Here is a 13,959-nt window from a genome sequence, read left to right on the forward strand (position 1 = left end):
ACGGCCTGCATCCATTCTTTTGACATGGCCGAGCCACCTGAGGCGTCTCTCACTAAGAACTGCATGCAAACTGCTCATGTTGGCTCGCTTCAGCACCTCAGTGTTGGGGACCTTATCCTGCCAGGCGACATGCAGGACGCGTCGCAGGCACCTCATGTGGAAGCTGTTGAGTTTCCTTTCGTGCCTTGCGTAGGTGGTCCACATCTCGCTGCCATAGAGGAGAGTGCTGAGTACGCAGGCTTGGTAGATGCGCAGTCTGGTTTTCTCAGTGAGGCTGGAATTGTTCCACGCTCGCCGGTTCAGTCTGGCCATAACTGTGGCTGCCCTGGCGATTCTCCGATTGACCTCCAAGTCGACTAACAGAGAGCTCGAGATGGTGGACCCGAGGTAAGTGAAGTCATTGACAACCTCCAGGGTGTATCCGTCGATGGTGATGCATGGGGGAGTCCCCGTGCCTTGAGCCATAACGTTCGTCTTTGTCAGGCTGATGGCTAGTCCGAACTCCTAGCATGCGTGGGAAAGGCAAGTGACTAACTGCTGAAGTCCCTCTTCGGAGTGTGATGTCAAGGCTGCGTCGTCGGCGAAGAGCATCTCACGGATGAGCACCTCTTTGACTTTGGTCTTGGCTCGTAGACGGGCCAGGTTGTAGAGCTTGCCATCGGATCTGGTGTGAATGAAGACACCCTCGCTGCAGTCCTTAAAGGCGTATTGGAGGAGCATAGAGAAGAAGATTCCGAACAGCGTAGGCGCGAGGACGCAGCCCTGCTTTACTCCGCTGCTGACTGGGAAGGCCTCAGAGGTTACGCCGTTGTAGGACACCGTGTTGTGCATGTTGTCATGAAAGGACATGACCACAGCAAGCAGATGTGGTGGACAGCCAATCTTCCGTAGCAAGCTGAAGAGTCCGCTTCGACTGACCAGATCAAACGCCTTCGTGAGGTCGATAAAGGCGAGGTAGAGTGGTTTATGCTGCTCGTGACACTTCTCCTGCAGCTGGCGTAGGGAGAAGATCATGTCCACTGTTGATCGGCCAGCTCTGACGCCACACTGGGACTCTGGGTAGACGCGGGAAGCAAGGGTCTGCAGGCGGGCAAGAGCGACCCGGGCGAATACTTTGCCGACGACGCTGAGGAGAGAGATGCCCCGGTAGTTGTTGCAGTCGCTGCGGTCTCCTTTGTTCTTGTACATGGTGATAATGTTGGCGTCTCTCATATCCTGGGGGATGTAACCCTCCTTCCAGCAGAGACAGAGTAGATGGTGGAGCGGCTGTAGCAGGACTGGTTTCCCGCTCTTTAGGATTTCTGGAGGGATTCCGTCGCTTCCTGGTGCTTTCCCGCAAGCGAGGCGGTCGATGGCTTTGCCGAGCTCTGCCGCAGTAGGTGGGGTGTCTAGCTCCTCCATGACTGGTAGGTCTGGGATGGCGTTAAGAGCAGTGTCTGTTACGGTGTTCCTCGTTGCGTACAGCTCGAGGTAGTGCTCGGTCCACCGCCGCATTTGCTGTTCCTGGTCAGTGATGACCTCACCTGTCTTGGACTTAAGGGGGGCGATCTTGGAGGGGATTGGGCCTGTTGCCTTCTGATACCCTCATACATTCCTCGTGCGTTGCCTATATCGGCGGCTTCCTGGATGCTTCTGGACAGGTTTAGCCAATAGATGTTGGCACAGTGGCGGGCGGTCTTCTGGACTTTGTTCCTGGCAGCCCGTAGAGCTTGAAGTGTACTGGGAGTGGGCGTGACCTTGTAAGCCAGTAGGGCCTTCCTCTTAGCCTCGATAACGGGTTCCATTTCTTCCCAGTGAGCCTCGTACCAGTCAGCGTTCTTCCGCTCTTTCTTCCCGTAAGCAATAATGGCGGAGTTGTATATGGCGTCCGGAGACGTGACCAATTGGATTCGATAATGTCATCTGCCGCCATTCCCTCGCCGAGTGCATCTTCCATCCTGTTGATGAATTGCTGGGTCTTAACTGGGTTGCTGGCACAACTGGTGTTGATGCGTGGGCGACCCTTCATCTTGGAGTGGTGCAACCTCTTCGGCATTATGCGCACCTTGCTTACCACGAGGGCATGGTCCGTGTCGCAGTCTGCACTGTGGTAGCTGCGGGTGAGGAGGGTGCTGCCAATATCCGTTCTTCTGGTGATGACGAGGTCAAGCTGGTGCCAGTGGCGGGAGCGGGGGTGCCTCCATGACACCTGGTGGATCTCTTTGCACTTGAAGAATGTGTTTGTCACATACAGGCCGTGGTGACACAAAAGCTCAAGTAGTCGCTGACCATTCTCATTGATCTTTCCTCTCCCAGAGTTTCCGAGGCAGGTGGGCCAGGCCATGTGGTCGGCTCCTACTCTTGCGTTGAAGTCTCCAAGGAGATAAAGAGCGTTACTTCTGGGGATCTTGGATAACGCTTCATCCAGTGCATGGTAGAACTGTTCTTTCTCTTCAGTGGTGGCGCAGAGGGTTGGGGCGTACGCGCTAAGAATGCTGACTGGGCCGAAAGTTGTTGACAATCGGAGGGTAAGTAATCTCTCTGTGCCTCCTGTGGGTGGCTCTATGGAGTTAACAAGCGTGTTCTTCACAGCAAACCCAACACCGTTCTGTCTTGGTTGGTCCGGAGACTTCCCTTGCCAGTAGAAGGTGTAGTTGGTTTCTCTGATAGTTCCGTTGTCGGCCAACCGGGTCTCCTGTAGGGCCACAATGTCGATGTTTAGTCGTGCCAGTTCCCTGTCGATGACGGCGGTTTTCCTGGCACCATTGATCCATGGAAGGTCTGCAGTAAGTCCGGGACACATGGTCCTGATGTTCCAGCTAGCGAGGCGAAGAGCTGGAGGCTTCTTTCTTGTTGTTTGCTTGGAATTGCCTGGTGCGAGTGTTTTGTGGCCCACTTTTCAAGAGACGCCTCTCTGATCCCCACGCACCCAGTGGGGCAGGCGAGCCATGGGGAGACGGCACCTAATTGGCTGGGGGCTGCCCAGCTTGAGGTGGGCGGTAGCTGTCCAGTGAGGTGCGATGACCTCTCCCACCGTCAGAGGAGACCCCTGGCGCTCGTTTCCTTCACCAATCGGATGAGCTTATAACCGGTATCTGTCTCCTCCCGTGTTGAGTCGACATCTTGAGATGATGCTGGAGTGTCCTCTCCAGTGAAGCTACAAAGCTTCACTCTGAGGAATAAAAGTCATTATATGTGGTAGATTTAATGAGCTCACCCTGCCTCTCTGACTGCTGATATGGATGACATGAATGAATGGATTCAAATAATTAAGGGAGTTTTTCATACCTATAGCATACCACCAGCATTTAGTAAACATATTCTAGTGAAATGCATTATGTGTTGATAATTTAACATAAATAACTTACTTCCGGCCAAGATGGAGGCTTAGATGGACACGCTCAGTCTTCCTCTACAACTAGAGAGGAATACAACTACTTCAAAACAAAAGATAACTAGAAATTCCAGAAAATAAAACTACACAGAAGCCGAACGTACAAAGTTATAAACCAGCGGCACTCTTCGGGCAGGTAAGAGGAGCGAATCGAGCAGTGCTGTTTGTGGTAGCACCAGGGACAGCAGCAGGGAGAGCAATCCTGGCTGCAATCGAACCCTGGCAGCTCGCGACCCCAATGCTGTGAAAAGCAACCACCATATTGCCTCAAATGGTGAGGCCCAGAGGGCGGGAGGGTGGATCCAGGTCTCCTAGCAGAATAACTGCAGGAATCCATCTTGGAACCCCGCCCTCACACAAAGCACCATAGTGCTGCGAAATAGGTTTCAGATCGCCACCGGTCGCTGGGCAGTGACAAAAAAACACCACAGTGTGGCAAAAAAGGTTGCTGGATGGCCGCCAGTAACTGGGTAGTGACAACAAAGGCCACAGCGCAGCGAAAAAGGTTACAGATCGCCGCCAGTCACTGGGTTGTGATGAGTACACAGGCACTGCCCCCTACAGCTGGCCCAAGAAAGCAAAATGCAAATCTGTCAAAATGAGGCAGACAACTATAGAAATCCTGGTGGCACAGCTCACCAGGCAACAGATGAAGAACATGACAGATGAACAAATAAGAAACCTGTCAGAGGCTCAGTTCAGGGCCATTGTTATCAGGTGGCTTACAGAATTAACAAAAGATCTGGAAAAAGGTGAGAAAGGATTGAAAAACACTCATACTAAAAAGAACAAAACCACATACGAGACAGGTGGTGAGGAAATAAAATCCAGAGTTCAAATCAACAAACCAGAACACAGAGGAGGAACAAACAGTCAACCAGTGCAGAGAGAGGAAATGGGAAGCAAGGATGAGAGGATCAGAAACCTCTGGGACAGCTATAAGAGGCCCAACATAAGAATCATTGGCTTGCCAGAGGGCAAAGAAGAAGAACTAGAAATTGAAAAATTAAGTGAAAATATAATAAAGCAGAACTTCCCAAACTTGGGGAAGGAAATAGACTTACAGGTCCAGGAAGCACAGAGAGTTCCAAAACAACTGGACCCAGGGAGAACCACTCCAAGACACATTATAATCAAAATGTCAAAAGTTAAAGAGAGAATCTTAAAAGCAGTAAGAGAGAAGAAAAGAATCATGTACAAAGGGGTCCCAATTAGACTATCAGCTGACTTCTCAAGGGAGACCCTGCAGGCAAGAAGGGACTGGCAAGAAATATTCAAAGTAATGAAAATCCAAAACCTACAACCATGAATACTTTATCCAATGAAGCTGTCATTCAGAATAGAAGGGCAGAGAAAGTGTTTCCAGGACAAAACAAAACTGAAAGAGTTCATTAGATCCAAACCACTGTTATATGAGATGTTAAAAGGACTGGTTTAGAAAAAGGAGGATCAAAACTATGAACACTAAAATGAAAACTGTATCACAAGAAACAACAACAGAAGCTAGGGAATTGAAACAAAGGCAAACTAAGTAGGCAACAGGAGTGGGAAAAGAACTATAGGTATGGGGAGCATATTGGGGGGAGGTCAGCAGGGAGGGGGAGGGGGGAAGGGAGGGAGATGGTACAGGAATTAAGAAGCATAGCAGGAGGGAATGGAGAAGATAGAAAGAGGCTGAGAAGAACTATATGCATAACCAATGGACATGGACTAAAAGGGGGGGCAACTGGAGGGAGGGGGGCCCTGGGTGGAGGGGAGCAGAGAGAAGGGAAATCGGGACAACTGTAACAGTATAATCAATAAAACACATTAAGAAAAACATAAATAACTTAGTTGAATAAAAACAAACACACCAAATCAATATATAGCCTTTTCTATTTATAATGTTTGATTTTTCCCCTGATACTGTGTTCAGTAGAACATCTGCTGAGGTTGTTTCTACTGGGTTTTTGTTGTTTTTTGTTTTATCTCTGAAAATGAGATGACTCTGTTTTAGTCTTGTATCTTTCACTTAAAAAGCCAGATGTCTGTTTCTTCCAAAAAGTCAGTTTTTCAAAAGTAATTTTAAAAAATAAGAGACATAGAATCTGTTCTATCAAGATTTCTATTTAAACATTATGTTTAAAGTGCTTGCTGCCTAGTTTTTTAAAAGCTAGAAATATTCCTTTTGAAGTGTCAATTTGACTATTACCATGTTTTTGATGATAATTATAGTACAATGCTCATATTTCAAAGAGTGAGATCAGAAGTTCATTTTAATCTCTTCACTGAATGAATTTGGCAGTGTTTCTGTGGAGTCCTGAGTACATGCATTTGCAATACATTTTGATGCAATAAACTCATTGTTTGGATTTATCTGAATGGTTAGACCATTTGACTATATTAGCAAACAGTCCTATGTGGATAGAGCTTGTTTTAAATGTAGACATTATCAGAGAGATACCATATGCTCTTCTGTGAAAATTATTCTGAGTATAATCAAACCACAATTGAATCACACACACCCAAACACACACACACACACACACACACACACACACACACACACACACACACATCTCTCCAGAAAGTATCCAGTCGTGTAATATAAAAAATAGAGACATTTATTGAAGAAGATACAAGATACAAGAAACATTGTACATAGGACAATGATGCCTTAGTCCCCTTCAAAGGAGGCAACTTGGGACCTCATACAGTTCTCCCAGTATCTCTTCCACTGTTCAAAGCACTGCAGAATCTTTTGTTGGAATCACCTTCAGCTGCCCCATCATATTTTCCTTAATCTCATCAACAGCCTGCAATTGCTTCCCTTTCAAAGAGGATTTTAGTTTTGGGAAAAGCCAGAAATCACAAGGCATCAAATCTGGGCTATAGGGAGGGCTGAGTTACCTGGGAGATTTGATGTTTTGCCAGAAACCTTGCATGAGACATGATGCATGAGCAGGCATGTGTTGTGATGAAGCTGCTGATCACCAGTGGCCCATAGCTGTGGCCATTTTTGTCATATTGCACTCTCAACTGATGAAGAACATTGAAGTAGTACTCCTTGTTAATTGTTTGGCCTGAAGGGGCATACCTGTGATGGACAACAGTTCTCCAATCAAAAAACACAGTTAACATGGTGTTGATCTTGCTGAGACTTTGCCATGTCTTCCATTGTGGGGAACCGGGAGACTTCCATTGGGATGACTGGGTCTTTGTTTCTGGATCATAGTCACAGACCAATGATTCATCTCTGGTTATGACCTTCTTGAGGAAATCTGGTTCACTGGTAGTGGTTTGAATCAAGTCTTTAGCAATTGCAACACGATGTTCCTTCTGCTCTGGTAGCAGAAGCCCCAGAAGAATTTTTTCTATGACACATTTAATGCCAAGGTCCTGCATCAAAATCTTGGGTATTTCAACATTCTCAGGTGTTCTGCTCATCGGAGACCTCCATGAACATAGATCACTTTCCACAGATTCCCAACTATATTTGAAATGTTTGTGCCACACTTATTTGTACTGCACTCATTGCATTGTCCTCAAAAGCTTACTGAGTCATCCAAATAGTTTCTGTGGAGGAATGTTCAAGCTTAATGCAAAACTTGATGCAGATGTGTTGCTCTACTTGCTCAGTAATTTTACATGTGACAGCCACACAGTGCACATGCTCACTCAATGACATCTACTGCCCCCACTGACTAGTACAGTGAAGTTGTCATTGTTCATGCATGTGCATTCCAGTCCACTTTCCTTGGCTGCCAGGTTTCATCAATGTTGTGCAAACAATTCTCATTATATTAACAATGGCTGGACTTTTTCCAGACAGACCTATTATACACACACACACACACACACACACACACACGTGTATATATATGTACATATACATAAATGGTATATATATATATATATATATATATATATATATATATATATATATATATAATTTTAGGCTTTACTTAGAAAAACCCTGAAAAATTCTATAAAATATACAAAATAATGTCACTCTTTTGTCCCCATTTGTGGCAATAAGACAAAAACACTTAAAATAGATAAAAGAACAGAGTAAAATTACTCTTGTAATTACAATTTTATGATAAAATTCCTTCCTGCACAAAACAAGAATATAAGAAATCAAACATATCTATATCTAGTGAAACATGCTATGTAGGTGTCGATACTTTACATAAAATCCCAGAGAAGCTTTCTTTCTAAAAGTAAAAACTATGAGCTGAAAAGATAAAGACATTGAAATATTAATATACAGTAATAGTAGTCTTTCACACACCATTATCAATATAATATAGGAGTAGGCAAAAATTAGTGAGAAAAGGAAAATTAACATAAGTAAAAATGTACATATCATGATAATGTATTAAGATTGGCACCAGGTAGTAATGAAAAGATCTTTTCAAATATACACATTGGATATTCATGAAATTTGACCATATATTAGCTCACAAAGCAAACAGAATAAGTTTCATATATCAAGATTAATACTAATAATCCATCACAACACAAAAGTACTAGACATTATCAACAAGATCAGAAAATATAAAGAACATTTTTATATTAAAAAACTTATTGGGTCAAAAGGAATATGAAAATTCAAAATAAGTTAAAAACAATAAAATTCAATTGGTTTTACAATACACATGTAATATTTAAAAAGTATTATAAGAAAACCTATAGCATTAATTACTTAGATTTGTAAAATTACATGTACAAAAATAAATACATGAAATATTCAAATGAAAAATACTGAAACATTATACTGAAAGAAAATAGAAATTATATGATTTAAAAATCCCTAAAAGTAATATGAAAAAATGTCTTAGGACTAATTTGGAAAAGAAAATTTTGGTGTTTTATAAAAATTAATTACAGTAGGTAAGTCATTATTTAACCAAATTAATTTAAAAAAATAAACTCACAAATACAGAGAACATGATAAAATAAATAAATAACTATAGAAGCAGTTCTATTCTGGATGAGCACAGCCAAGAAAACCAGCTTCTCTTCTCCCAGTTACAGACTAGGGCTACAGTATCCCTCCAAGATGGTCAGACTACCACTGCTTCTTATTCACATCTTACCAGCTTTTGGTTGAAGAAACTGTATTCCAGGCAGAATCACCTGAGAGGTCTAGGGCTTATTTCTTTCACTCAGTTACTAGTGAACAGAATAGGCAAATATATTGGACCCCATTCCCCCTGGCTGGTTTGGCTCAATGGATTGAGCGTCGGCCTGCGAGCTAAGTGTCGCTGGTTCGATCTTCCAGTCAGGGCACATCAGAGAAGGAAAACTCTGACTCCAAAAAAAAAAAACCTCCGCTGCCCTGCGGCATACCTCTTCAGGGGAAAGGCTAAGGGAGTAAACCCCGACAGAAAATCCGGAGCCGGAGTCCCTAAGGCGGTTTGATGTTGTAGTCAACACCGGCAACTCCTGCGGCGCACCTGAAGCCAAGCTGTATTGACTCCGTCTTTCCCTTGGATCCTTCAGCTGCGAAGAGAGGGGGTGTCTGCTGCATGGGCAACAGCAGACCCTCCATATCACCCTGCCCAGGCTCTGTAGCTTCAGCTTCACTGGAGAGGACACTCCAGCGTCATCACAAGATGTCGATTCAACACGGGAGGAGACAGATACCGTGTCACTCCCGAGTTGGACTGCACAGCCATTCTTGGCGGTGCAGATAGACTCTTAAGAAGCTACACCATCGTCTCTCGAGATGGACGGCTGCCGACGATTGGACCCCATTATGCACTTTCCCCTTATTTATGGAACAAAAGTTTCATAATAAATGATGGGTTGAAAAGACTGTGATGCACTTATAGATCAGAGGTGTCACTCTCTTCCCCACCCCCTGCTCAAAAACTGTAACACAGAGGTTCTCCCCAGGGAGAAAAACAGATTATAAGAACACAGGACTCCATAGTTCAGGGCTCTCACAAAGAGGGCTGACTTTATTTTCATAGATGGGAAGTTCAAGACTAAGGGCATCTTCCAAAAACAATGACATTGTTAATGGTAAGCAGTAAAGAAAGGTTTCAGTTCTATGACAGCACCAAGTGAAACTACAGGACAGATTGAAGTTTAATGGAGAGAACCAGGATAAGATACAGATAAAAAAGCTTTTCAAGGCTCACCAGGATATGAGACAGATAAAAAGCCTTTCAGGGCTCAGTATAGCATCAAAGACTAGCCTTAAAGACTACCCCAGCAAAAAAAAAAAAAAAAAAAGCTCAGATTTAATTTGATCACACTGTGGAGTAATTTTTTTCTCCAGGAATAAATTATTGTGAAAAATGATAAAACAACCAATGAGCAATCAGTGGAGGCTAAGAGCTGAAAGAATCTGTTGCTAGCGAACCTCTCTAAGAAGAAATACTAGCCCTGGCTGGTGTAGATCAGTTGGTTGGACCATCATCTGGGTAAAGCAAAAGGTCATGGGTTCAATTCTCAGTCAGAGCACATTCCTGGGTTGCAGGTTCAGTCCCCAGTCGAGTTGCATACAAGAAGAAACCAAGCGATGTTTCTCTCCCTCTCTCTCTCCCTCCCTTCCCCTCTCTAATCATGTCCTCTGGTGAAGAGAGAGAGAGGGGAACAGTGCAGAGTGGGGAGAGAAAGAAAAGGACATACTAAAGGAAATTCTTCAATCTGAAAGCAAGTAACACCAGAAAACAAAAGTATGGGATATATTATTCTTGGCTAGTAATTTCTCTCTTTCAGTAGTTTGAATATTTATTTAGTTCCACTCTCTTCAGCTTGTAGAGTTTCTGCAAAGAAGTCTGATGATAGGTTACTTTCTTCTTTTCCCTGGTTGCCTTGAAAATTTTTTGTCATTAATTTTTGACAGTTTTAATAGAATGTGCCTTGGAGAAGGTCTTTTTGCATTGAAGTAATTAGGTTTTTTATTTGCCTCTTGGATTCAAGGATCTAGTTCTTTTCATAGGTTTGGGTAGTTTTCATCAGCTATTTGTTTAAATAGGCTGTCTGGTCCCTTCTTCCTCTCTTATTCTGGTATGCCTATTATTTTTATATTACTATTTCAATGGAGTCAGATGGTTCCCTTAGAATTATTATTATCTTTTTCTTTTTCTGCTCAAGTTTCTCTCTTCTTACCTCTGCACCATTTCTAGATTCCTGTCTTTGATATCACAAATCCTTTCCTCCATCTGGGCTGCTTCATTTCTTATGCTTGCTAATTCATTCTTGATATATTTTACTCAGTTTTCCATCTCCAGAATTTTGTTTTAAGTTTCAATTTCTTTGGTAAAATACTTGTTTTGTTCCTTGATTTGTCTTCTAAGCTCATTAAATTGTCTGGTTGTTTTCATTGCATCTCATTGTTTTTTTGTTTGTTTTTTTTTGTTTTTTTCAGAACTGCAATCTTGAATTATCTGTCATTTATATCACATATTTCCATGTCTTTAAGTTTGTTTGCTGGAGAGTTTTTATTTTCTTTCTGAGCTGTCTCACTGCCTTGATTATTTGTGGTATTTGATGAATTCCTTCTCTGTCTAGGCATATATGTGTAAGTAGCACTTCTCTAGTAGATTGATTTGAAAAAGTCTTTGTAGGTGGTGCTGAATCACAACTTTTTTTTTTTTTTAGTTATCTTGCACTTTCTGGCTTTTCAGATCTCTGAGGGGTACTCAAAAATGGTAAGGTGGGTCCCTCACCTGTGATCTGGTTGCCCCAGTCCCAGGGTACCAACCCCATCAGGGAACCCAGTAGGCAATGGGGCTCCAAAGCCAAGAAATCCCAGTGAGTGCTGTTCCCTGCAGCTAGATGCTGCCATCGGTGTAGCCATGATGTGTGGCGGTTGGTAGGCCTGGGTAACCTGGCTGCCTTATAAATTGCTTTGTCCTCCCAGTAATGGTGAACTCAGCCCTCCATGGTGTCCTCCCTGCACTTTCAGTTCCAGGACCAGTAACAGAGATTGCCCTTGGCTCAGGAAAAAAGTGATTCTGGAATACCAGTTCTCAGGTTTGTAGATAATGTGCCCCACAACCCAACACCCAGAGGAAAGGGAGATGAGCCTGGACGGTTAAGGGGCAGCCAGGCTCCATGGCTCTGTTTCTCTGCCTAAAATGCTGACTGTGAATCTAATTGTTGCTCATTTGTAGGTAATCTGTTTTGCGACTGTTGGGTTTTACAAGTTCTTCTATTTTTTCTATTCTGCACTCTAAGGTGTCTATAGTTAGAGATTTGAGTTTTTAAATCCTGTTTTTTTGGTACAGAGGATACTTTTGATTTGAGGCACATTGTCTTTTCTGAGAAATTGAGTGCTATTATCTCTTCAAATGTTGCTTTTATTTTATTCTTTCTTTTCCTGACACCTTTAGAATAATGTTAATGGGGTTCACATTCTGATCAATTGTTTATGAAACCATGCTTCTTTATTACTCCTTTATCATTCCTATTTCTGTGTATACTTTTATAATGATCTCTTCAGTCTTATCCTGTTTAGAGTTTATCCTCTTTTTGGTAATTTCAATTAAATCATTTTTCATTTGCAAGTTTCTTATCATTTTTTATTGTCCATTGTTTCCTGCTCATTTCCATTTCATAATTTATTTGTTCATGCATCTTGTACGTTTGTTTTACTCTCTGTCTCTCTCTCTCTCTCTTTTTAGCCTGGAGGCTGAATTCTGTATTTCTGTACTCACCTCACCTAACCACACAGATTTTGGGCAGCCTCTAGCTGTTCTAGAAACTCCCAAAAACCAAACTAGATATTCAGTGATGTTTCTGGATATTTCTTGGTAATGATTATCTGAGATATTGCAGACATAGTCCTTGAGTCACTGAGCTGTTTGGTTCACTTTCTGGCAAAAAGTAGGGCCTTTCCTATTCTACCTCTCTCTTTCAATCCACAACTTCCTATATGATATGATGAAATAGGTCAGCCAACAGATTTTTTTGTTTGAATGTTTTAATTAAAATACATACATCTTTGATTTTTCTGTAAAATACTATCCTACCACATTGCTTTAAGAAGTGAGACTCCTCTGGTTCACTGATTGAAAATGGACCTTACTCTATGGGGATTTAACTCCTGATCCACACTGTCTGATGCCAGACACAAAGCCCAGCATGACCACATCATTATATCTAATCTCTACAGCGTGTTTTGCATAGTCTTGTTCCAAATTAATATTTATCTTGTTTTTGAGCTCAATTTTGTCTTTATTTTTTCCGTTTTCAAGTGCTTTTTGTCATTATTATGCATTTGGAATTGGACATTGGGTGGGAGGATGATTAAATGGAAATTCGTGGTATCATCTTGATCAGAGTTCTCTATTATTACTTTTAAATGCTCACTATTTTCTGTAATTTCTCTCCTTTTGGACATTTATATTCCACCTGCACAATTTGTCTAGTAATAAAATATACTGACTATGAACAACATGAAAAACTACTGAAATAATTTAGGAGTCCAGAAAAAAATAGACTTGGAGTGGAAAGTGCTAAGTGACAGTTTTCTTATATATGTGTGTGTGTGTTTGTGTTTGTGTGTGTGTAAAAGGGTGTCAAGTGCAAATGAGTTTACTTATTGTTTATTGAAGTGAAGAGTCAGGTTTACCAAACAGGGAGAAACCCTGAGCTATGATATAATGAAATGACAGCCTAGAGATTCAGTGACTCTCCCAACCTTACAGTTCTTACTCATAGACTGGGTGGCCACTCAGTAGCTTTTAGAGTGTACTTAAATGTGGAATATGTGGATGGATTAGAAGAGATGAGCTTCAAGTCCTCCTTACAACTGAGATTCTGACTTTAATTTACTGGAAAGAGAATTTAGAAAATTCAGAGGTTATCTTTTATGCTAAATTTGCCTGAGACTTCCACCTACTCCCAAGAACAAAGCGATGACATCTTGGGAATTTTGTTGATTAAAGTAATTTGCTATTAACTTCAACTAGTTTTTTATATAATAAGAGAATCACCTATTCCTCAAATGCATGGCTGTGGTTGTATATCATGGTTCTTTGAATTGTGGCTTGTTGTATTTATTTACTTAAGGCATACTTATGTAACACTAATTGAGAACCAAAATTGTTCTAGGTGCTTCACATATATTAACCCACTTAATTTTCAAAAACTTGCCCGAGGTAGATAATAATAGTGTTCCCAGTTTAGAGGTATAGATAAATGAAGCATATAAAGATTAAATAACATTATTTAGGTCATAGAGATAGTAATGACAGAAAGGATTCATATTCAGAAAGTCAGGAATTGAAATCTTTGGGCTTAATAATTACACTGCTCAACATAAAATTATTCAATAAATTATAGCTACTATAAAGTTTTTTTTAGCAACTATGCATTTCATGTTGTAGGATACTGAAATTTATTTACATGCTAAATTTAGAATGAATTCATTTAATATAATAATAAACACTTTTATTGGTCCAGAGAACATTATCTATTATAAAAGATGTATACAATTATAAAACAAAAAAGAGAAATAGCAATGTTACAATAGATTATAAAACTAAATTTTAATTATTCATTGGCATCCTTAAACTTATTGACTGTCTACTTTCCCAAAGGGTTTGGGGTGGTAAGAGTGGAAATTAATTGTTTAATACATG

Source organism: Furipterus horrens, unplaced genomic scaffold (genome assembly GCF_987537825.1).
Source record: "Furipterus horrens unplaced genomic scaffold, mFurHor1.1.pri manual_scaffold_6, whole genome shotgun sequence".
Lineage (NCBI taxonomy): Eukaryota > Metazoa > Chordata > Mammalia > Chiroptera > Furipteridae > Furipterus > Furipterus horrens.